We start from the raw sequence: 25,782 nt of genomic DNA, 5'->3' as shown, positions 1-25,782 counted from the left end.
ATGGGCTTTATCGTCTCTTCCTGCCTTTTTTTCCTTCTGTTGATGACACTGAATGAAAAAAGGCTCAACTCCGGTGCTCTCCAGTAACCCCTCCCTTCATCATTTCCTTAGTGTAATGTCCAGTGCACACACGAGTTGTCGGCCGATTGTCGGTCCATTTTCAAACCCTGAGACCACACATTAGCCGACAGAAATCCTAGGTATAACGGTTCGATCGGGTTCGTCGTGCCGTGTGGTGTCCAGCCACCAGAGCACAAAATAATGGCTACAAGTCCAGTTAACTAATTTTAAAATCAGGCATTAATTAATGCTTTACTAGAATCTACCTGTGATGCATGTGGCTATAGAGTCAGCGTGAAGTCCTGACTGAATGAAAATCATTATAGCCTATTTGTCACTTTAACGAAGAACAGCTGAAAAGTAACGGGGTTTATCAACTGCGGTAGAAATTTTGGCTTCAACTCTTCTTGTCATTTCTATATTCTTTGCACGAAATGTTAATGTTGTTTCCACATATCATCTCCAATGTCTGCTGGACTTCATGTTGCTCCGTTTCAGCTGTTTGGGATTCGCTTCATAATTTCCCCTCAGAAAGCATGGAGGTGAATCCGCGCTTTCTGATTGGCTACCTGTCACATTTAGAGTCGGGTAAAACCCCTGATTTAGATCGGAGTGGCCACGACGATCTGCCGTAACACACCACACACTGCAGGATGATCGGTTACGAAATCAATCTTAGATCGGCCAACGATCTAAGATTAGGGGCAAAAAAATCGTGTAGTGTGAACTATTGCATTAGGTAGTCGGATGTGCCCATCTTCTCTATTTAAATCTAGTGATTACTGAAGGGCAATAAAGTATACAGACTTCATAATCTGCACTCTTTTGGTTGAATGCAGTGTTCATTTCCACTTTAGCTTCATGTTTAGTTTTATTCAAGTACGTTTTTTGTTAATGGAGACGGAGAATCCATTTTATTTTTGTTTTTAGTTGTTTTGTTTATTTAGTTTCAGTTCTAGTGTTATGTGTTCTTTTGAAAATAAAGTGTATATCTATGGCAGGAAATTGCATGCATTATTAGTCATTTCCATTAAATCAGTGTCAAAAAGTCTTGAAACAATATTATCGTTTATTGCAATAATTTTTTTTGACAATTAATCGCTCAGCAAAATTTGTTATTGTGACAGGCCTAGCTGGCAAATGCCAGAACTACTTGCTGTTTTGGGCATTATTTAGCTGGACTGTTACACGTTGGATTAATGTGGCCATTAATCAAATGTGTAACAATAATGAAGCTTACTGAAAGTTTCAAAATAAAAGTCTGCATATTCCCCTCAGGTTAGTGCACTGCCGTAGGCGGTGCAATAATATCAGCCTTTTTTATGTTTTTTTTTTCACAGGATAGTGAACTGACTTGCGCAGATCCTGAACATTAGCATATTGGCTAATTTTAGCTTATGCATTAATTTTAACATACTGAATGGTACAAGTACAGCATAGTCAACATGCTTCTGCCTCTCCACAGGTTATTGACTACATTGCAGCTTTCTTTAGCATTAATGCAAATGTTTAGCATCATAACGCTGGGTCTAAGCCGACGGGCACACTTTGGCATACCCCTTAAAATTTCTGCAGGAATTTTCTAGTTTCTAATAAACTCTGTTGGCGGTACTACATCTGCGGTGTGTTGGCGTCATTACAGTATTTACTTACAGTACACCACTTTAAAAGGTGGTGATACTTAATTAACAGTTAATTAAATATCCAGTAAAATAAGGGTATCTACAGACGGCAGTTTTTTGGTTTTTTTAACCGTTTTTCTGAAAGAACGGTAAAAACAAACAAACAAAAACAAAAAAACTGGCGTCTGTAGCTACCACTATTTTTTTTTTACCGTTCTTTCAGAAAAACGGTAGATTACCGTTCTTTCTAATCTACTGGCAGCTATAGACATAAGAAGTTTACTGTTCTTACACAGTATCTACACCATACTTGCATTAACAGTAATCTACTGTCAGGATTATTTACAGTACAGCTACTGTGTATTTACAGTAAACTTCTGGCGTCTACAGCTGCCAGTATTTGACTGTAAACTTACAGGATCATTTCTTAGAGTGCTGTCATTCAGCATCAAGTATTTCAGCTTTTTCTTTGGAATATTTTAGATATGCCTTTGGAAAAAAAAAACATGATTTGGCATTACTCAGAAAAATCTGAATACTGAATCAGAAAAATGACATTTTCTGTCTTCTATAAATATCAGCCCACAGAAGGTCACTCAGGCTATTTTGGTTCAGTCTGGAGAAATTATGATTTTTTTTATAAGAAATATGACAGATTCAGAAGAAAAGGGGTTTTATTATCAAGTCACTTCTAGTTTAGAAAATAATAATGGAAAAGGTTTTAATTATAAGTCAGAGTGGACCAGTTTTTATGGTTTCTTTTATAGTTGATAATGTGAATTACTAGGAAATGTAAAGTGTTATGGGTAACACTTTATTTGAAGGGGGGTGAATAAGACTGTCATGACACTCATAAATATGACATAACACCTGTCATAAACATGAATAAGCCTTCATGAATATTTATAACTGTTGTCATAAAGCGTCATTCGGTAAATTATGACACTTTTAATACAAAGTTGACATTATTCAAAATGTCTTTGTTATGACAACTTGGCATTAACCAGTAAATCATTACTGTTTAAACTTTACCTTTAATAACATAATACTTTTCACCGTAATACTTTTATAACAAATTTATATCAGTAATGATTTCTTGGTTAATCTCAAGTTGTCAGTCTTTTTCACCCCTGTTCAAATAAAGTGTTACCCTGATATGCAGCGGTTTGGTTATGTGTGTAAAAATATTTGTTTTGTATTAAAGGTGAGAATGAAACCAGAGTCCAACCTGGAAAACTGATCTATAGATGCATGAGGCACTAATTAGTAATTACAACTTTTAGAAAAGAAACATCTGTTATTTATTTACTTTGTGTAAAAAATAGTTAAATTCACTACAGGCACAAATCATATGATGTTGTGATACACGAGAGCCAATAAAGATATTAATTATAATTCGGTTGCATAAGCTCTTCTTTGGTTTCTGCCAGCAGCAGCAGAGTTGCAGAGCCTGGAAAGCAGAAGGAGTGAGATGTCATTTGTATTATGTTGAAATAATGCCTTTAAGAAATCAAAAAAGGCACAAAAAAAATCATTCTTTGGAAATTGAAAATTTTCATTTGTGAATGCCTTCAAAGGTTTTCCATCATTTCTTCACTTCACATATTTTTATTAAAAAAAAAAAAGAAGAAAGATCGAAGTATTTGCTTTTCCTCTGCTACTTCAAGGTGAACAGTTAATATGCTAAAAGGCCTTTGGCGTTTTCACCACATTGTGCTGCGCTGTGTGGCCGGTGGCCCTCCTCATTGTCTGAAGTGGAATTATGACTCGAGAATAGTCAGATTATTCATGACTGCTTCTGCTTTGCATCAGCTCATACAGAGAGCCATCGGCTCCGTCAGTCGGTGCTGGTGAGGCCATATGGTGTTGCCTCAGGGGCCGACAGCAGGAAGAGTTGTTATTAAAACCCCAGGTAAAAAGTTGTTCGACTTCATCCAGCCTTCATTTTATCCCCCTTCACCTCCACGGCGTGAAGAACTAATGAGTTTGTGTGCCAGGACTGTATTTTAGTGCCAAGTCTTTTTAATTTATTATTGTCTTACAGAGGAAAAATGTAGAGTAAATAAGGCAAGTTTGATCCAACTATTTTTAGATTGAATCTGGGGGAAAGTATCAATTATTGAGGTCTGAAGAGAGAGTTGGTGTAACGATTAATAATGAAAGACTGAAGTGTGTGGAGAACCTGGAGACAGGTAGATGGGTGTAAAGGTGAAGAGAGGGTGTGTGTGAGGTTCAGTTCTGCCCTTTCTTTTGTCTGGCTGATAACACATTCTAATGTTCTAACACATTTTCAGACTCATTTCTCTGCACTGACACATAATATGTCCATGTTTTACAGCCACACTTTAAACACTGTAAACATTCTGAGTTTGAGAGTATTTCTGACACTCTACTATTTTTATTTTATTTCAGGTTAAAAATGTCCAATAAATATGTTAGCTTCTGATTGAGTGTAATCAGAAATATTTTAAACAGCTTCTTTTCTCTTCAGCTTTTTCCTTTAGGGGTCACCACAGCGAAAAGATTAGTAATTAGTAATTTAGTAATTTATTTCAGACAAACCTTTCACCGGCAGTATAGAACAAACACAAAGTACATAATAAATTTCTTGAAGACACATCACATCGGTGATTATGAGTCTGAAAAGGAGTATGAAGAAGTATAACTTATATAATCATACCCCTTTTCCAGCTGTAATTTATCACATTATTTTCAGTTTCCAATATCCTTCCTGACAAAATGAAATAATAATTGTAGTAATATTTCCTCAGCCAAATGAAAGTACTGCATACACACACATACACATTTGTACACATACATATATACATATTCACATATACATACACCTATACACATATACATACATACACCCATATACACACTCATCTGCTTATATACAAAATACACAACTATTTACATACCTTTATACATTTACCCACACCTGCACAGACCTGCACCCACTTGATGAATTCATACTTAGAGTTTTAATTCCCAGCCAGGATTATCCCCCTTGTTCTTCCTTATACCTTTGAATAATAGCTATTTTGAGACCTTTCTTAAAATATCTCATGCTTGGACTTTGCTTCAGCTCTTTAGAGAGTTTATTCCAGATCTTCACACCAACACCAGAAATGCACATTATTTTCATTGTTGTTCGAGCCTTCAAGTTCTGAAATTGAGGTTTTCTCTATAGTCATATTCCCCCACTCTATCAGAAAATAATTTTTGAATATTTTCTGGCAATATTTTGTTTCTGACTTTAAACATAATCTGTGCAGTTTGAAACTCTACCAAGTCAGTGAGTTTCAGTAAATAAGAATCTATGAATAGATTGTGGGTATGACAATAAAAATCAGCGTTATGAACTAAACGGATGGCTCTTTTCTGTAATGTGCATAATGATTGAAGTGACGTTCTGTAAGTGTTGCCCCAAATTTCCACACAGTAACATAGATATGGTAAGATAAGTGAACAGTACATAATAAGAGGAGACAGAAATATTAAATATTTTCTAGCATTAGAAAGAACTGCAATACTTCTTACAATTTTAGATTGGACATATTTTATGTGAGGTTTCCAACAGATCTTATTTTGACTCTCTCCACAGTCATATTATCAATTTTTATTTGTAAATCACTCTTCTCTTTACACTTACCAAACAACATAAACTTTGTTTTATCTAAATTTAGCAACAATTTGTTAATATTAAACCACTCTTTCAGTTTATATAACTCTAGATTAATTTCAAGCAACAACTGTCGTAAATTTTCACCCGTACCAAATATGTTTGTATCATCAGCGAATAGTACAAAGTTAAGTCTCTTGGAGACCTTACATATATCATTTATATACAAAATAAACAATTTTGGCCCCAATACTGATCCCTGGGGAACACCACAAACAATGTCCATGCATGAGGACTGGACATCACCCAACTGCACAAATTGTTGCCTATTGCTGAGATAACTTTTCATCCAATGCAATACTACTCCTCTTAGACCATAACACTCACGTTTTCTGAGGAGTATGTCATGATCAATTGTATCAAATGCTTTTTTTAAAATCAATAAACACCCCAACAGCATGTTTCTTTTTATCTAATGCACTGGTCACCTCTTCTATTAAATGCAGAACTGCCATCGCTGTGGATCTTTGTGGCCTGAATCCATACTGACTTTCAGTCAGTATATGATGTTTACTAATAAATCTTTCTAATCTAACAACAAATATTTTTTCCACAATTTTGGAAAATTGTGGAAGTAATGAAACAGGCCTGTAATTTGTGAAATCATGTCTATTCCCAGATTTATATAGTGGGATGACTTTCGCAATTTTCATTTTTTGTGGAAATATTCCTGTTTGAATTGACAGGTTACAGATATATGTTAGCGGTTGAATAATTTCCACAATCACCTTCTTAATTATTATCATATCAATGCCGTCATAATCAGTTGACCTTTTATTTTCACATTTATGTACTATATCTATGATCTCATTTTCCTCCACTGCTGTAAGAATCATGGAATCTGGATTTCTAACTAATACATCATTTATATTTCATGTCCTGTGGGCTGCGGGATTTCCTCAGCCAATTTAGGGCCCACACTTACAAAGTAGTTATTAAAATTATGAACTATCTCTTCCATGTTATTTAAATGTTTATCTCCATTATTTGTAAAGTATTGTGGATAACTAACATGTTTGGAGTTTTTTCTAATAACACTGTTTAAAATATTCCAGATACCTTTAATATTTTTTTTTTATTTCTGTCCAACTGTTTACTATAATAATCTTGTTTTGCTATTCTTAAAACAGCAGTCAATTTGTTCTTATATTTCTTGTAATTATTTTCTGCCCCAGTTGATCTATGCCTTATGAAGTCTCTATATAACTTATTCTTTTTTTTACAGGCATTTTGCAATCCCTTTGTGATCCATGGAGTTTCAGAGTATTTATTTGCAGAAATAAACTCTACATTCGGACAATTTTTCTCATATAATGATTTAAAAATATTCAGAAAATTATCATATGCTTTATCCATGTCATTTTCTTTTAATACTGACTCCCAGTTTTGTTTAGATAATTTATCTTTAAATACATTTATAGATTTTTCCATCCTTAATCTTTTAATAATTAAATTATTTTTAGTCTTGACTTTCATGTGCCAGATATCACAAACAACAAAAACAGGTAAATGATCACTGATGTCATGAACTAACAATTCACTTATTGTGTTGTCTATTAAATTTGTAAATATGTTATCTATTAATGTAGCTCTATTGGCTGTGATTCTGCTAGGTCTCGTAATTTGAGGGCAAAGGCTCAGACTACATGTAGTATTAATAAACTCTTCAGTCAATTTGTGATTGTTGACATTCAGCAGATCAATATTAGAGTCCCCACAAATAAAGTAGTTCTTTGAAGTTATAGCTGTATGTTTTCTCAAACCATTCTGTGAAAAGGTTCATGTTAGAACCAGGAGTCCTATATATACAGCTAACAATTACATTTTTATTTTTTTCCATATATATTTCAACTGTTAAACATTCAAAAAGATCTTTAACCACATTAGTCATGTTTTCAATCTGCTTATATCTAAAACTGCTGTCCACATATACAGCTACTCCTCCACCAATCTTTCCGTCTCTATTAATATAACTAAATTCATAACCATCTAATGCAAAATCGGCTCCCTTGTTAGAAGTAAGCCAGGTTTCAGAGATAGTGATGACACTAAAAGGTTGTTTAAATTGGCTTAAACAGTCCTTGATGTGGTTAAAGTTCGCATATAAGCTTCTGCTGTTGAAATGTATTATGGAGAATTTATTTTCTGCATTAACTGTTATATTGTATTGTTGAGTCGAGTAGTAGCAACAGTTATTCCCAATGTTATAGAAAAAGTTGTTTTCTGGGTCCAAATCCTTTTCCTTGTCCTGACTCTTATATTCAGTGTAGTCAAAAGTTTTCAGTTCCGGGTAATCAGCTTTAGTTAGAGGTGTTAATGTTGTGTCCATAGATGTTGAGGACAACATGTTGTTTAACTGACACATGGTGATTGAGTGTCATGTGCAATCACCTGAGATCCCAGAAATAACGCAAAGCATTCAGTTGTACTTATCCAGGTCAGCGATGTCCCGAACAACCAGAACCTTTGCCTCCTCTGGAGTTCCATTAAGTTTAACGAAAACCTTACAATTTGTTGTCCATGTTGATTGGATCCTTCCTTGTTTTCTCAGAAACCGAGCCTTTCTGGCGATATCAGCATTCTTCTTGGTCAAGTGCTCATTAATAAATACATCAAATCCTTTCAGCAATCTGCCTTGTTTTAACAGAGCAAACTTGTATTTCCTCTTTGTGAATCTCATGATGATGGCAGATTTATCATCTTTTCCTCTTCTCGGAAGCGGGTGGCATGCTTCCACAGTGTCGCAGTCCACCTCTGTCCCCTTAGTCCGGAGGAAAGAAGTCACCTGTTTCTCTGTGGAGTCGAGCACTTCGACCGATGGTTCACCAACCGTACCAGGTGCAGCCAGCCACTGCGCTGGCATACGAACAGGGCTTAACTCTAAGTCCAGTGATGATCACATCATTTATCTTACTGTATTGCTCCAAATCGGCCACTCGGTTCTCCAATGCAGCGATTCGTTTATTCTTTTCCTCATTAGAAAGTCTCAACGACTTCACTTCTTTCACTAAGTCCAAAATATTGTTTTGATGCAGCCGTATAGCTGTCACTTCCTCCGAGAGAAAATCCAGGGATTTCTTAATGTCATCAAGATCCTCTGAAGCTTGAGTCTTTCTAGGTCCCATTCTCTTTCAATTTCACTTTTTATTTTATTTATTTAGTCTCCAATGCAAATTCCTTCCAGATTTCCAATTAACAAAAATCTGTTTTATTAAGCAATACTGGGAGCTAAACAAACTAGCTGTTTGTTAGCTAGTTAGTTAGCAACAGGAACAGCATACCCTGCCTGGCATCTTATTTAAAAACAGAGTTTGAACAACAAATGTTATATGTTTTATGGGTTTTGAAACCATACGTATAATTCATACGCTGAAATCAAAAACTAGCTGATAACTGAAGAGAGGTTGACAAATGATTTTATATTTGTGAAAGTTGGGTATTTTTAAACTTTAAAAGTAGAGAGGATGAACGCATGAGATGCCCTGACTCCATCGTGATATGGATATGCCTTTGAAAAAGTTCAGCTTTAATGCAGAACATTTCCTTTAAGTTTACTCCAGTAAAAAAAACAAATTTCTTTCTTTTCATCTGTTCTTAGCTAACGAATCAACTTGACATCAGAAAACTGTTAGTGACTGAAGGCAACGAGTTCTTGCCAAATTGTGGAGCAGAAATCCTGAAAAGTTCTATTAATACATTTTTTTTTACAGCTTTCATACAGAGTGGCTGAATGAAGCTAAATCATACTCACTCTTACACTTACAGAAAGCACTTTGCCAAATCTGAAAAAAAAAGTAAAATCCTTTTGTCATTTTGTTCGTTTTATGAGCAATTTCCTGCTGAAAATTCTTTGCTTGTCATTCTGCTCTCCCATCTGACTACAAAAGCCCTTAAACTTTAACAAAACAATGAATTTGGCTCTGTGCAAAATGTTTCTGCTCTGTTTACACAACCTGCCCAATGATTACGTGATTTTTCTCTTTCTTCCATGTTTTGGCATTTTGTTGAATATGCAGTTTTGCCCCTTTTCCTGCATGGTCTTTTCTCAGAGATGAGCAGGTGGTTTAGGATCCATACTTGTTCATCTTGACATTTATTAAAGGCCATTTAATGCTCAGCAGATAGGTTGAGGATTTCCAAATAGGAAATCATTTGTTTTCATTGGTGCTGATTGGCTGTATTCCCATATAATGACGACTGTGGATGTTAGCTTCTGCTGTAGTGCTAATGCTGCTACCACTGTGCATGTTTTATGTTTTATACATATTTGCTGTTTGAACTGTTCATTTTTTGAGGGAGTTTCAAGTATTTGTGGACTGTGGTTCATGAGCGCTGGGAATTTTGGGAATCCATAGCAGTACGGAATGGTATAAACCTAATTCTGATTTCGATTTTGGTTTGGTTCTATTCTGAATCCAGAACCAAAACCAAAAATGGAGAAGCAGCATTCAGCTTCTATGCACCACAGATCTGGAACAAACTCCCAAAAAACAGAAAAACAGCTGGAACCCTGAGTTCCTTTGAGGCTAAAGCTGGTTGAAGCTGTTTGATTAGTGAAATTCTGATCAATACATTAGATATGTGTTTACTTGATGGTATTTGACAGTATGTAATATTTATAGGCCTGTCACGATAACACATTTTGCTGGACGATTAATTGTCTAAAAAATTATTGCAATAAACGATAATATTGTTTCAAGACCTTTTGACACTGATTTAATGGAAATGACTAATAATGCATGTGATTTCCTCCCATAGATGGATAGACTTTATTTTCAAAAGAACACATAACACTGAAACTGAAAAACTAAATCAGTTCCAGTGTTAATGGATTCTCAGTCTCTATTAACAAAAAACGTACTTGAATAAAAAGTAAACAACATAAAGCCAAAGTGGAAATAAATACTGCATTCAACCAAAATAGTGCAGATTATGAAGTCTGTATACTATATTGCCCTTCAGCAATCACTAGATTTAAATAGAGAAGATGGGCACATCCGACTACCTAATGCAATAGTTCATACTACACGATTTTTGCCCCTATTTTCAATCTTATGACAATCTTAGATCGTTGGCCAATCTAAGATTGTCGCTGGTGATTTCGTAACCGATCATCCTGTAGTGTATGGTGTGTTACGGTAGATGGTCGTGGCCACTCCGATCTAAGTCAGTGGTTTTTCCCGACTGGGAGAGTCAACGCAGCCTGTTGAATGTGACAGGTAGCCAATCAGAAAGCGCGGATTCTCCTCCACCCTTTCTGAGGGGAAATTACGGAGGGAAATCCCAATAGCTGGCACGGCGCGACCCGAAGTCCAGTGGACATTGGAGATGATATGTGGAAACAACATTAATGTTTATTCAACATTTGGTGCAAAGAATATAGAAATGACAAGGGGAGGAGTTGGAGCCAAATTGCTACCGCTGTTGAAAAACCCGGTAAGATTTCAGCTGTTCTTCGTTAACGTGACATAAATAGGTTACAATGATTTTCATTCAGTCAGGACTTTACGCTGACTCTAACCACATGCATCACAGGTAGATTCTAGTAAAGCATTGATTAATGCCTGATTTTAAAATTATTTTGTGCCCATGTGCATGGATACCACACGGCACGACGAACCGATCGAACCGTTATACCTAGGACTTCTGTCGGCTAATGTGTCTCTCAGGTTTTGAAAATGGGCTGACAACTCGTGTAGTGTGCCCTGGACATTACACTAAGGAAATAGGAAGGGAGGGTCAGTGGAGAGTACCAGAGTTGAGATTTTTTTCATTCAGTGTCATCAACAGAAAGAAAAAAGGCAGGAAGAGACGATAAAGCCAAGAATTAAAATGAGGTCGATAGGTTTAATTTATCGTTCGATTAATTTTTTTATCGTTTATTGCGACAGGCCTAAATATTTATTTCATAATTGATGACTGCATGAGGTTTTTATGAAGTAAGGCATTTTGAAATGTGCTTTAGACATAAACTGGACCTGGAACCTCCTGCTTGGGCTGCCACCTTATCATGGTGGAGGGGTTTGAGTGTCCCAATGATCCTAGGAACTATGCTGTCTGGGGCTTTATGCCCCTGTTAGGGTCACCCAAGGCAGACAGGTCCTAGGTGAGGAACCAGACAAAGCGCAGCCCGAAGACCCCTTATGATGGAGACGAACGTTGGATCTGGTGTTCCCTCGCCCGGACGCGGGTCACCGGGGCCCCACTCTGGAGCCAGGCCTGGAGGTGGGGCACGATGGCGAGCGCCTGGTGGACGGGCTCAGCCCGAAGAGGAGACGTGGGTCCCCCTTCCAATGGGCTCACTACCTGTCGGAGGGGCCAAAGGGGTCAGGTGCAGTGTGTTACGGGCGGCAGCCGAGGGAGGGGACCCTGGCGGTCTGATCCTCGGCTGCAGAAGCTGGCTCTTGGGACATGGAATGTCACCTCTCTGGTGGGGAAGGAACCGGAGCTAGTGTGCGAGACTGAGAGCCATGCGTCGGCCTCAGCTCGACGCATGGCTCTGGTTCTGGAACCAGTCTCCTTGAGAGGGGCTGGACGTACTTCCACTCTGGAGTTGCCCACGGTGAGAGGCGCCGGGCAGGAGTGGGCATACTTGTTGCCCCCCATCTTGGCGCCTGTACGTTGGGGTTTACCCCGGTGAACGAGAGGGTAGCCTCCCTCCGCCTACGGGTGGGGGGACGGGTTCTGACTGTTGTCTGTGCTTACGGGCCGAACAGCAGTTCAGATTACCCACCCGTCTTGGTGGGGTAATCTGAAGCCCACCAAGACGGGGGTACTGGAGAGTGCCCCTCCCGGGGACTCCCTTGTTCTACTGGGGGACTTCAACGCTCATGTGGGCAATGACAGTGAGACCTGGAGGGGCGTGGTTGGGAGGAACGGCCCCCCCGATCTGAACTCGAGTGGTGTTCTGTTGTTGGACTTCTGTGCTCTTCACGGATTGTCCATCACGAACACCATGTTGAAGCATAAGGGCGTCCACATGTGCACTTGGCACCAGGACACCCTAGGCAGCAGTTCGATGATCAATTTTGTCATCGTTTCATCTGATTTGCGGCCGTATGTCTTGAACACTCGGGTGAAGAGAGGTGCGGAGCTGTCCACTGACCACTACCTGGTGGTGAGTTGGCTCCAGTGGTGGGGGAGGAAGCCGGTCAGACCTGGCATGCCCAAACGTGTAGTGAGGGTCTGCTGGGAACGTTTGGCGGAGTCCCCTGTGAGACGGAGCTTTAACTCCCATCTCCGGCAGAACTTCGAACACGTTCCGGGGGAGGTGGGGGACATTGAGTCTGAGTGGACCATGTTCCATACCTCCATTGCCGAGGTAGCTTATCGGAGCTGCAGCCGCAAGGTTGTTGGTGGTGCCAACGGGTGCGACCTGTTGGTGGACACCTTCGGACCCGTTGGTGGACACCTTCGGACCCGTTGGTGGACACCTTCGGTGAGGGATGCTGTCAAGCTGAAGAAGGAGTCCTATCAGGCCTCTTTGGCCTGTGGGACTCCAGTAGCAGCTGATGGGTACCGGCGGGCGAAGCGGCATGTGGCTCGGGTGGTTGCTGAGGCAAAAACTCGGGCGTGGGAGGAGTTTGGAGAGGCCATGGAGAAAGACTTCGTACGGCTTCGAGGCGATTCTGGTCCACCATCCGGCGTCTCAGGAGGGGGAAGCAGTGCAGCACCAACACTGTTTATAGTGGGGATGATGTGCTGCTGACCTCAACACGGGACGTTGTGGGCCAGTGGGCGGAATACTTAGAAGACCTCCTCAATCCCACCAACATGCCTTCTGTTGAGGAAGCTGAGCCTGGGGACTCTGGGTTGGGCTCTTCAATCTCTGGGGCGAGGTCGCCGAGGTGGTCAAAAAGCTCCTCGGTGGCAGGGCCCTGGGGGTAGATGAGATCTGCCCGGAGTTCCTAAAGGCTCTGGATGTTGTAGGGTTGTGTTGGCTCACGCAACTCTGCAATATTGCATGGACATCGGGGGCAGTTCCCCTGGATTGGCAGACTGGGGTGGTGGTCCCCCTGTTTAAAAAGGGGGACCGGAGGGTGTGCTCCAATTACAGGGGGGGTTACACTCTTAAGCCTCTCTGGTAAGGTCTATTCAGGGGTCCTGGAGAGGAGGGTCCGTCGGATAGTCGAACCTCGGATTCAGGAAGAGCGGTGTGGTTTTCGTCCTGGTCGTGGAACATTGGACCAGTTCTACATTCTCAGCAGGGTCCTGGAGGGTGCATGGGAGTACGCAAAACTAGTCTACATGTGTTTTGTGGACTTGGAGAAGGCGTATGACCGTGTCCCCAGGGGGGCCTTGTGAGGGGTTCTCCAGGAGTATGGGGTACCGGGCCCTTTGATACGGCCTGTCAGGTCCTTGTGTGATCGGTGTCACAGTCTGGTCCGCGTTGCCGGCAGTAAGTCGGGCTCGTTTCCGGTGAGAGTTGGACTCCGCCAAGGCTGCCCTTTGTCACCGATTCTGTTCATTACTTTTATGGACAGAATTTCTTGGCGCAGCCAAGGTGTTGAGGGGATCCGTTTTGGTGGCCTTAGGTTCACATCTCTGCTTTTTGCGGATGATGTGGTCCTGTTGGCTTCATCAGAACGTGATCTGCAGCTCTGGCTAGAGCGGTTCGCGGCCGAGTGTGAAGTGGCTGGGATGAGGCTCAGTGCCTCCAAATCCGAGGCCATGGTCTTGAGCCGGAAAAGGGTAGAGTGCCTTCTCCGGGTCAGGGGGGTCGTCCTGCCTCAAGTGGAGGAGTTCAAGTATCTGGGGATCTTTTTCACGAATGACGGAAGAAGGGAGCGGGAGATCGACAGGCGGATTGGGGCAGCGTCTGCCGTGAAGCGGGCGCTATACCGGTCCGTCGTGGTGTAGAGAGAGCCGTGTCAAAAACCGAAGCTCTCAATTTGAGGATGGGATCTACGTTCCCATCCTCATCTATGGTCATGAGCTTTAGGTCATGACCGAAAGAACGAGATCACAGATACAAGCGGCCAAAATGGGTTTCCTCCGCAGGCTGGCTGGGCTCTCCCTTAGAGATAGGGTGAGAAGCTCGGTCATACGGGAGGGACTCAGAGTAGAGCCGCTGCTCCTCCACGTCGAGAGGAGTCAGTTGAGGTGGCTCGGGCATCTGGTCAGGATGCCTCCTGGACGCCTCCCTGGTGAGGTGTTCCAGGCACGTCCCACCGGGAGGAGGCCTCGGGGAAGACCCAGGACACGCTGGAGGGACTATGTCTCTCGGCTGGCCTGGGAATGCATTGGGATTCCCCCGGAGGAGCTGGAAGAAGTGGCTGGGGAGAGGGAAGTCTGGGCCTCCCTTCCGAAGCTGCTGCCCCCGTGACCCGACCCCAGATAAGCGGAAGATAGATAGATGGATGGATGGATGGATGGATGGATGGATGGATGGATGGATGGATGGATGGATGGATGGATGGATGGATGGATGGATGGATGGATGGATGGATGGATGGATGGATGGATGGATGGATGGATGGATGGATGGATGGATGGATGGATGGATGGATGGATGGATGGATGGATGGATGGATGGATGGATGGATGGATGGATGGATGGATGGATGGATGGATGGATGGATGGATGGATGGATGGATGGATGGATGGATGGATGGATGGATGGATGGATGGATGGATGGATGGATGGATGGATGGATGGATGGATGGATGGATGGATGGATGGATGGATGGAATGGCTAACTGGTAACATGACCAAGTGTAGCGTAGTTGAATCTGCGTTGTGTCTTGTGAAAAATAACAGCCAGACAACAGCTGAGCTGAAGGCACTTTTAATGCTCCTGCATCCAAACAGCAGAAAATAGTGGTCAAAACAGGCCTTTTCTGATCAGTGCTCCACAGCGCCTTCTCCCACGGAATCCGAACAGAAAGAGCCTGAGCAGCGCGTGTGCAACTTATGTAAAATAACACATTCACCTTACAAAATAAAAATAATGGCAACAATAATTAGTAACTAAGTCCAAACATGAGCCTTATACTCTTGAACAGTACATGAATAACAAAAAAAATAACAATTAGACAAAATATTCCCACCAAAAGCAATGAAACATCACATACCTGCATCCAAACAGCAGAAAATAGTGGTCAAAACAGGCCTTTTCTGATCAGTGCTCCACAGCGCCTGTTTAACCATGAACGGTACTATTTTCAGCACATGGATGTAGCATTTTTATTAGCAATGTTTCATGAAGTATAAGAGCAGCTAAATGTCTACCAACACGGTTCTAGCACTGTTTAGCAAGGTTTGAGTGCCCCAAAGCACATTATCTACAAAAACATATTACTTATACTTAAAATGCACTTATTAAACACAGAAAACAAAACTTCATACCTTCTCCCACGGAATCCGAACAGAAAGAGCGCGACGGAGAGCGTGGGAAAACCTTTCATGAACTATAATGGTATGACCCGTTAATTTTTCTCCTTAAACCCCGAATTAACACCCAAAACAACAATATATGAACTCAATATGTTCAATAGTAGAGAAAACAATTCACATTTTCATTCACAACACACCACATTTAAATAGAAATAATAATTTTGAAACAGGAAGTTACCCGCTGTTTTGCAATGGATTTGCCGTCTTTTCAAAATAAAAGCTACCAGTGCTCATACGAGTTCCCACCGGAATAGCTTATCACTTGACAATCTAGTGTAACAACATCACACTGCTACACAAGCATCCTGTACGTTTACTAAAAATTGACTTTTTTTCTTGTTTTTATGTATTTCACTTATCTTATTAGAAGTTGAAACGGCGGCTGCAATGAGTGAATGTGTTTCTGGAGGAGTAAATGACTTGTAATCTGTTGTTCTGCTCTTGGGTGCCAGCTCTGGACCTGAAGACCCAGTGGAGCTTAGTGAGTTTGGGAGAACAGAGCAACTGCTTTAAGAATGCCAATAAATCTCCATAAGAAATAGTTTCCAACAGCGAGTCGGATCCCAGGTCTTTTACTCCCAACCTGCTCCACTAAACTCTGCCAGTACGAAGGTGGTTAGAGCCTCACTAAATTGGTATGCAGCTGGACTGACTCACTTTACAAATCCATCATGTACACGTGTTTCTTCTCTGAGCTTTAACAGGATGACTTCATTTGTCAGACATATTTTACACAGTATTTTACACTTACTGTTTAAACACAGTAAGTGAATTACACATCCTTATGTTGAAATGTGTTGCATATTTCAACATAAAATGTTACACATAATATGTAATGCATATTATGTTGCATATAATATGTGAAACATATTATATGTTGCACATAAAATATGTGCAACATGAGTCCACCCACCTGGACTCATTAGAGAATCCTCGACGCAGATATCTATAGTGCAGTTATGCATTAGAATAACTAATAGAAGTATTAATGTTGAAAACTGAAGCAGTTTAAACGTTTAGAGAGAAAAGAATATTAAAGGAAACCAAAATGGTTATTTGTACAGCAATAAGCATTATGAAGTGAAACAAACTATATTGTTAATGGAAAAAGGGACCATTCAAACTGGATTTATGAAGCTGCCACTTTTAACTAAAGAAGAAAAAGAGACAAAAGGCAAAAGCTCAAGCTTGAACTCTTTGACTTGAGTAACGTCTTATCTAGCCTTGCAGTCTGTTTAACAAGTTCACATTCAATCTCCGAAATCTTTAGTTGCTCAGTTTCAAGCTGAAAAAATGATTCATAGCTCCTTATATGAGATGAAGTGTCACTAAAAATATATGATAACAGGTAAAATATCATCCAAACCAGTTTTTTCCACTGCACATCATCAACCTTCAGCACTGAGTTAATGTGGCTCAGATGATGAACAGCTATGGGTTAATATTTGAGCTCTGTGTTATTTTTGCTTCAGTTCTTTGTTTATCCTTCAATCCATCTGGAATCATGAAAAGAAGAAGAGTTAAATGCCAACATGCTGCTGACACCCGCATGTTTGAGGAAGACGATGGGGAAGAAAAGACAGCTGACAGGATCACCTGGTACTGTGTGTAACACCTGAAACCAGGTGACAAAACTGTGAGTGACATCACAGCACCAGGTTGGACTGTTCACACATATCACATCAGGAAAAACTTCACCACATAAGGAAACAAGGCAATCTTTATGTTATGTCTGCTTTTCCAAACTGTAAACTGATACATGAATTCTGCAGATTATTGCATCTTATGGTTTTGAACACTACTTCAATAAGCAACTAAACCTGCTTCTTCAGTCCTGTTTGTATCTAATGAGACAGACAGGAAGTCATCTCAAACGAAGAAAGAGCTGCTGAAAAGTTGAACAAGCAGCAGCTGTGCTGTACTCAGCGCTGTAGAATAAAGCAAAGTGCGCTGGAATAAAGTGGACCATACAACGTCTCTGCTGATTTCTCTCCAGTCTCATTAAAACTTGATGAAGGCGAACACTCCCTTTAAAAGCAGCAGCAGCTCTTTGACAGAGCGCGGCCCGTTTTTGCCCATTAGCATAACGTGTTTGGTGATGGAAATGGGCAGGATGGTGAAAACACAACTTAAGGCTGTTTGGAGCTCAGACTCAAACTTTCTCAAGTAACCAAGCAGCTTATTTTCCCCCAGTATTGTAATGTTAATATAATCTGCCTCTTCGTATACCTTCAACTTTTCCACATTTTGTCACATATTATATAGCATGGTATAGGGGGCTGCACAGTGGCGCTGTTGCCTTGCAGCAAGAAGGTTCTGGGTTCAATTCCCAGCCTGGGGTCTTTCTGCATGGAGTTTGCATGTTCTTCCTGTGCATGCATGGGTACTCCGGCTTCCTCCCACAGTCCAAAAACATGACTGTCGGGTTAACTGGTTTCTCTAAATTGTCCCTAGGTGTATGTGCAAGGTTGTTTGTCCTGTCTTGTCGCAGGGCAACATTCTCTATGTTGCCCTGCGACAGACTGGTGACCTGTCCAGGCTGACCCCGCCTCTTGCCCAGAATGTTCACTGGAGATAGGCACCAGCAACCCTCTTGACCCCGCTAGGGACAAGGGCGTATAGAAAACGGATGGATAGTTATAAAATAACCACAAAATAGGAAAATATTTAACATTTTAAAGATACCCAGATCCTCCTAAATAAATCCAGTGCAACCAAAACCTCCAAAGGTCTCCAATTAATTGAGTCCATAATCCATAATAATTACTTCTCCTGAGTTAAAAGGAGAACTGTGGAGAACATTTCCACTTCTGTTCCACTTAAACAAGACAGAACATGAAGGACTGAAGACCCAAATGGATTTATATGAACTTTTTCTCATCCGTTGTATAGTATCAGCTCCTCGGTTTTACCTTCTGTCATTTCCCCAGTGACAGTTCACTTTTCCCCAGGGTGCACAACAACAAATGAAAACCTTTTCACAATGAGAGAAAATCTGAATAATTCAGAATAAAACCCACCTACAGGAGGAGGAAAAAGAGATGTTTTGAGAAAAAACATTGCAACCAACCAATAACTTTTTTTTTAACCACTTAAAGTTCTGGGCGACATGCAGCGTTTGTGCGACCACCTGGAGCCTTCGTCTGACATAGGAAATCCTTTCAGATGGCAAGTCTAAAGCAAACGGGTGGGGATTGAAATGTAATGTGCCACGTTATTATTGTTTACTCCATATGTACTGGCCTACAAGCACAAAAAAAGGGGGAACCATAAGCTGGTTGGAATTTGCACAGAAAATGAGAAATTGATGGCCAGAGAGTCCATAACAAAGCCAGAGTGTCACTTTTATGACTGAAGAGACAGAAACCTGAGGCACCTCGCTTAGTGGCCTCATCCGGTGGTTGTTCCTCTCGGCTGGAGTGCAGGGTGAGTGTATTTGTTGTTGTTGGTGGGGGCTGAGGGGTGAGTGTATTTGTAATGGAGGGAGTGGCTGGGGGAGTGACTGGATAGCAGCACGGCATCAGCTGAACCCAGCATGGTGCCAAGGTAATTGCACGTTCTTATTTTCCCCTTGGTGGCTTCTGCCGGCACATAAGTGTCTCCGTTTGAAGAAGCGGAGGTGTGTGTGCCTCTCAGGGGACTGATGAGCAAAACCGGCCTCAGGTTTCATCACAGACGAGTTACACCCTGCTAAAGTATTCACGCCTCTTTCCACATCTTGTTACATTATTAATGTATTTTGTTTGGATTTTATGCGACAGGTCAATAGAAGTGGAGGAGGAAAATGGTAGTTGTTTTACTTTTGTTTTTACTAAGAGTGGTATGCTGCTGTAATTCAGCCCTCTTTACTCTGAAGCCCCTAAATCAGTGTTTCTCAACCCTGGTCCTCACGCACCGCCCCCCTGCCCTGCATGTTTTAGGTATTTCCCTTCTGCCACACCTGAATTGTATGTCTGGGTGATTAACAGGCTTCTGCAGTACTTGATGGTCATGCAGTCATTTGAATCAGCTGTTCTGGAATAGAGGCACATCTAAAACATGCAGAGCAGGGAGGCGGTGAGGACAAGGGTTGAGAAACACTGACCTAAATAGAAAGCACCACACCACTAACTGAAGCCACCTAGTTAGCAGGACAACCACCATAAAAACACAGTCAGAGTTACAGTGAAATGGTTTAGATCAAAGCATATTCACATATTAGTGTGGCCCAGTCTAAGTCTAGAGCTCAGGCTGTTTTCACACCTTATAGTCCGGTAGACTCAGATCAACTGCTTTTGGAGTGGTCTCCAGCCTGCTTGGTGTTCAAATTCAAACCGAACCAGAGTTCACTTCAACCAAACTGAGACCTGGGTTTGTAGACAAACCAAAATTTGATTATTGGTAGCATCAGAGTTTGATTAATTCACACTTCCTCAAACAAACCAGACTCTACACAAATGAACTAAAGTCCAGTTAATGTGGACCAAACAGGGCTGATGTGAATGCACCTTGAATACAATAGAAAAGATTTGGAGCATAAATGGGCTCCAGCCAATCTGACCAAGACTAAGCTACTTTGCAAAGACTGGAAAAATATGAGACATACCCTAAAGGACAAGCAACTTTACTGGTTCTACATAGGACTGATTCAGGCCTGATTCTAGTAACACTGCACTCTTTGTATCTCATTTATTTCATTTCACAATTAATACTTCATGGTGTTGGTCTATCATAAAAACATCTCATAAAAACACATGAAACTCGCTAAAGTGAGAAACTGTGAAAAAGTTCAGAGAGTTTTAAAGTTTTTCCAAGGCTCTGTATGCAACACTTGGCTTTATAAAGTGTTCACACTTCATAAAGCCACTTTATGAACCCTTGGCTCCAGCCTCAGACAGCTGAGATATGCATGGAGCAGTGCAGGTTGGTGACCCGTACTAACACTGCAGGAGATACTAGCCTATAAAAGTGGAAAACCCGATTTATTTAATTTCTTTATCTCCCTCCTCACAAACATGCACACACGCACACACACACCACACCCACACGCGTGCGCGCGCACATGTACGCACACACACACACACACACACGCACACACACACACACCCACACACACACACACACCCACCCCCACACACACACACACACACACACACACACACACACACACTCGTTCTCAAAGGTGTTAAATCTTTCCCCCAGGCTAACAAGCCCTCGACGCCAGGGCAAAAGGGGAAAGGATTTCTGGGAATAGGAAGAAAGTTGAATACGAAAGATAACAAGGAAGGTTTTAAATCAAAGGCGAATTTCAGTTCAGGTCAAGTTCTGTATTCCGATAATTTAAAAGTCTCTAAAATATTTGGGTTAGGGTGGTTATTTATTTTAGACATGGAAACAATATAGTAATAACACTGTAAGTTATTTAGTTTTTAGAAATTTTAATAAAATATTGTCACAGGAATGTCGCCATGTTGTTCACGCTGCAATGCATTCTCAGTAAAAGACATGGAATGGTGAAACTGTCTGGTTCCTCCAACCAAAACAGTGATGAGTAACATTAATAAGCCTTTTCAATTTGAACCGGAGCTCTTTGAAATCGATTGGAAAGTAGAAATCAGAAGATGTGATGATGAGGACCAAACAGAGGAAGAGGAAACTTGAGCAGCCAGAACTGTTTCTGTGTATTAAAAACTCAAAAACACGAAATGGAAGAGCTACTAAAGCCACATTAGAAGCGTTAAATAAAATCTTCTGTTTGTTGCACATCTCTGCGCAGTGCGGCGGATTTAACTCATCATGTAAGGCTGTATGAGGCCTTGAACAGAATATGACTTTGGGCCCCCTCTTGCTGCTAAAATCATCAGCCTCTCTAACAGCTTCTGTGTTAGATTTAGTAAAATCTGGGAGACGGGGAGTAGTTTAATTGGCCAACATAAAAAGCAATTAGTTATTGTTGCAGTTTACCAATATGTATTTGTGAACAAACAGATCTCCATCTCAGAGATTAAACTCACAGAATCAGATTGTTGTTATGGCAACAAAACAATCCAATTGTGAATATTGTTCTACAAAGTAAACTTGCCAACTCCTTAAAATCGTACACTTAAATGTTAAACATTTGAAAATATTTTAATTTGTGTATGCCGAAACCATTAAATCAAATGTAGCAGCATTGATCATCTCAGTAAACACAGTAAACAAATGTTACATTTATGTATCTCTGGTCCGTGTTAAAATATTAGCATTCATGGGGCCCCTGAATCCCTGGGGGGCCTGATGGAGCTGCTGACTTAATTTGGATTAAACAGAAGTGCAAATAATTTATATTCATTTTAACTGTATTTTTTTATTAGTTTTTTTAAGATTCTATTCTATAGTTGTGGGTTTAAATAGTTTCACTGGAGATGTTTTTCTGTAGCATTTAATTACCCAGTAATATTTTAACTTTTCCTGTCTATTTAGCATATTTAATACAAAAGCACGGTGGATCGCCTTGGGGCCCCACCCACCAGGCTTAGCAAGTTTTCTGGGGGAAACCCTGTACTTCATATTCATCTTTTTTAGATTTGATCTTTGAACTTCAGGTATGAAATGTTAAATCTCTATTCATAAGAGTAGTTCCTTTCCTGAGTTAGAGGCTGGTATATAGTAGAAGAAAAACCAGCAGCCCTTCAGGATATATCATGTTTGCTGGAACGAGGCCAAGCACCGTTTAAAAGCACAAAGCCTTCAGCCACGGCTGTGAAGGGGGAGCGCATCACAACAAAGCTCAAAGGACTCCTATTCACAACAGGTTTTGATTTACTTGCAGCTAAAATGTGCTCTTTGTGTTTTGCGTAAGTTTTACTTAGTTCAGGAAAATTACCTGTAGAAGGTAATTTAATTAAAGATGACAAAAGCTTTCTAAAATGTCCCATTTTCACATTTGTGGTGTGTGGAAGAACTGTTTCAGCAGCAGCAGGAGGAGGAGCGGATCGCGGTGCGGTGCGGTGCGTTGCGTTGCGTTGCGTTGCGGTGCGGTGACACCAGCCGGCTGTGAGAGACTGAACCCATCTGACACCAGAGGGAGATGTCACGGCTAATTCATGTCACATGTTGGGAAACTCGGTGAAACAGCCTTGTTTCCTACAAGTGAGCAGAGATGTTCCACATATGTGCAGCACATGTTGACTTCATTGCGTATGCAGTCCCCTTTACTTTGAGTATTTTGTAGTGACAGGGCTTATGCATGAAACAGAGTTGTCAAGCATTTATACATGTGGTGAGGAGTCAAGTGATTTGTAGTTTTATTGAAACTGAGTTGTGAAGAGATAAAGGAATACAGTAACTTATCTTACTGTAGACAGAGTAAAAAACAAACTCTTGGAAAAAATGGCAGCACAGGGAAAGAAATCTAAACTTAATGCTTTTCCATACAAAATAATATTGTTTCTTTACAAATCTGTTGTCTGGTTGCAGGCAGCCCTGCGACAGACTGGCGACCTGTCCAGGGTGTAACCTGCCTCTTGCCTGGAACGTTAGCTGGACATAGGCACCAGCACCTCTCCCGACCAGAAAATGGATGGATGGATGGATGGATGGATGGATGGATGGATGGATGGATGGATGGATGGATGGATGGATGGATGGATGGATGGATGGATGGATGGCTGGATGGATGGATGGATGGATGGATGGATGGATGGATGGATGGATGGATGGATGGATGGATGGATGGATGGATGGATGGATGGATGGATGGATGGATGGATGGATGGATGGATGGATGGATGGATGCAGGCAGACAGGCAGGCAGGCAGGCAGAAGGTAACATTGAACCTGTGTTTCATAAATACTTAAGTATTGCTTTACTATGGATTTGACACTGCAGCACACTAGGGGTTGTACCAACTAGTTGACCAGTACACTCTTCGACTCTTTACTCTGCAATGACTTTTTATGGGGCCAGTCCACTAGTCACAATCATGTGACAAAACCAATTTTTCCAAGAAAATGAAAGAAAGTAAACTAGATGAGTTTGTCAGACAGCTCAAATTGTATAAAAATGTAAATAATTTACTAAAGAGAAACTGAAAATTTCAGCAAGGGCTACTGGAATGGACGCTGCATGGTGCAGTGGTTAGCGCGGCGTCCTGCATAGAGACTGTAGACCGTCGTAGTCTGGAGACCAACTCATGTCCTCGGTTCACTGGGCCCATGCCTCTCTCCCTCGCTCCGCTCTCCCTTCCCCCTTCCTGTCGGATTGCTGTCAAATAAAAGCAACTAGTGCCAAGAAAATTCTTTAAAAAAAAAAAAAAAAAAAGACTACCGGAATGAATGTTGGACATTTGTGTTTATCCAACTGATCAGCGTCACCCTGCATATTCAAGCTATTAAACTGGCAGCTTTATGCTCTTAAAAAAACTATGTAGATGACATTGTTTTGTTTTTAGCTAATCTGGACGAGACTGTTCAGGCTATTGATAAAATTCTAAAGGAATTTGGAAAATTCTCAGGACATAAAATTAATCAAAAGAAAAGCTCCTTATTATTGCTGAACAGAAATAGCCCTCCAATGCAAACACAATTCACATGTACGGTAACACTTTATTTGAAGGGGGGTTAATAAGACTGACATGACACTTTCATAAACATGACATAACATCTGCCATGAACATGAATAAGCCTTCATGAATATTTATGACTGTTGTCATAAAGCGCCATTATGACGCTTTATGACAACAAAATGTCTTTGTTATGACAACTTGACATTAACCAAGAAATCATTACTGTTTAGACTTCACTGTTAATAACACAAAGATACCTAATTTTTAAAGTGCAATCAGTAATACTTTTACAACAAATTTATATCAGTAATGATTTCTTGGTTAATGTCAAGTTGTCATAACAAAGACATTTTGAATAATGTCCACTTTGTATTAAAAGTGGCATAATTTACTGAATGATGCTTTATGACAACAGTCATAAATATTCATGAAGACTTATTCATGTTTATGACAGGTGTTATGTCATGTTTATGACAGTGTCATGTCAGTCTTATTCACCCCCCTTCAAATAAAGTGTTACCACGTGTACTTATGAGGGCTTTACCTACCTAGGAATTAAGATTAGCCCAGACAGAGAAAATAGTTTCTATAAATTGCGATCCTTTAGTGCAGAAAATATTAGATTCTCTAGAAAGATGGAATGAGATGCCAATTTCAATGACAGGTCGTATTATCATTATTAACCCCTGTGCGTGTGAGGACTGAGGCAAACGTAGAGGATGATACAAGATTTACGTGTGTGGGGTCAGTTGGACCCCATTTCTAGACAAAAGGGTTAAAATGTGTCATGATGTGGTGTTGTTGGTGGTGAGGAATACGCAGGTAGGCCCAAGTCGACATGATGAAATGATGTTTAATGATGAAAATCAACAAAATCCAAAAACGTGTAGCACAGGGAAACACGGAGGAGACGACGTCTGGCGAGGAAAGACAAGGACCCGACAAGGAACAAAGACAACAGGTGGATTTAAATACACAGGGAGGGTAATCAGGGAACGAGACACACCTGGGAAGCAATCAAGGGGAAGGAGACAGGACACCACAAGGACTCACAGGGGAACAGAACTAAATAAATACAGAAAAACCTAGAAATAAATACACAGAAAACACAGACCCTACACCATACACCAACCATAAAAGACAGTCCCTGCTGCTCAAGGTGGTTCCTGATCTCGAGTGAGAATGCATACCCTTTGAGGTACCTAAATGCGGGCAGGGAACCAATCATGGTGGGCCCTCAGCCTCAAAGAGTGAACCCACAAAACCCAACAATACCCTCAAGGGTGGCTATAAGACACCCAAACCAAAAACAAAAAGCACAACAAGGGCGGGTGGAAGGGCGCTAGACGGGGTTTTTCTAGCCAAAGTCCAGAAAATGAAAATCGACCCAACCAGGGTGGGCAGAGCGGTGGAGGGCAAGAGTCCATAGGAAACACAGAAGAAACTCAGTCCAAACAAAAAAAACAAAATCACGGTCAGGGCGGAACCTGCCA

At 41.0% G+C, this 25,782-nt stretch overlaps 1 protein-coding gene and 1 long non-coding RNA gene across 13 annotated transcripts in view; both read right to left on the bottom strand.

Annotated features, from left to right (window-relative positions):
* The window catches only part of agrn (agrin), a 464,513-nt gene that overhangs the window by 229,253 nt on the left and 209,478 nt on the right, over positions 1-25,782 (bottom strand). The gene's annotated exons all lie outside the window — the stretch shown is intronic.
* LOC145552140 (uncharacterized) lies at positions 15,141-16,585 on the bottom strand. The gene is made up of 2 exons (XR_014088080.1): positions 15,717-16,585; positions 15,141-15,506 (listed from the first exon to the last, which is right to left on the bottom strand). It is a non-coding gene; the product is annotated as an uncharacterized LOC145552140 (long non-coding RNA).

This window comes from Poecilia reticulata, chromosome 7 (assembly GCF_904066995.2).
Source record: "Poecilia reticulata chromosome 7, P_reticulata-male-v2, whole genome shotgun sequence".
NCBI classification, from domain to species: Eukaryota; Metazoa; Chordata; class Actinopteri; order Cyprinodontiformes; family Poeciliidae; genus Poecilia; species Poecilia reticulata.
Note: the sequence above shows the minus strand (reverse complement) of the source record. Positions and strands in the feature narration are given on the sequence as shown.